This window comes from Mustela nigripes, chromosome 14 (genome assembly GCF_022355385.1).
Source record: "Mustela nigripes isolate SB6536 chromosome 14, MUSNIG.SB6536, whole genome shotgun sequence".
Taxonomy (NCBI): Eukaryota; Metazoa; Chordata; class Mammalia; order Carnivora; family Mustelidae; genus Mustela; species Mustela nigripes.
Genome location: NC_081570.1, coordinates 78,106,318 through 78,106,834, shown reverse-complemented (window position 1 = coordinate 78,106,834; position 517 = coordinate 78,106,318).

Genomic DNA, 517 nt, shown 5'->3' with positions numbered 1-517 from the left:
TATGGGATCGAGTCCCGCATCGGGCTCTCTGCTCGGCAGGGAGCCTGCTTCCTCCTCTCTCTCTCTCTGCCTGCCTCTCTGCCTACTTGTGATCTCTCTCTGTCAAATAAATAAATAAAATCTAAAAAAAAAAAAAAAAATTTATAAATTATGGTAAAATACACAAAATTTACCATCGTAACCTTTTTTTTTTTTTTCAGTAGGCTGAATACCCAACATGGAGTCCAACTCCAGGCTTGAACTCACAAGCCTGAGATCAAGACCTGAGCTGAGATAGAGTCAGACAATCAGCCAAGCCACCCAGGTGCCCCTATCATCTTAACCATTTTTAAGTATGTCATTCAATATATAATCATTTATTATATATAAATATAATATAAATATTTTATATTTATATATTTATAAATATAAATGATTAATATAATCATTTTTGAGCAACTAATCTATAACTTTTTCATCTTGTAAAACTGAAACTTTATACCTGCTAAATAACTCCTCATTCTTGGGGCACCTGGGT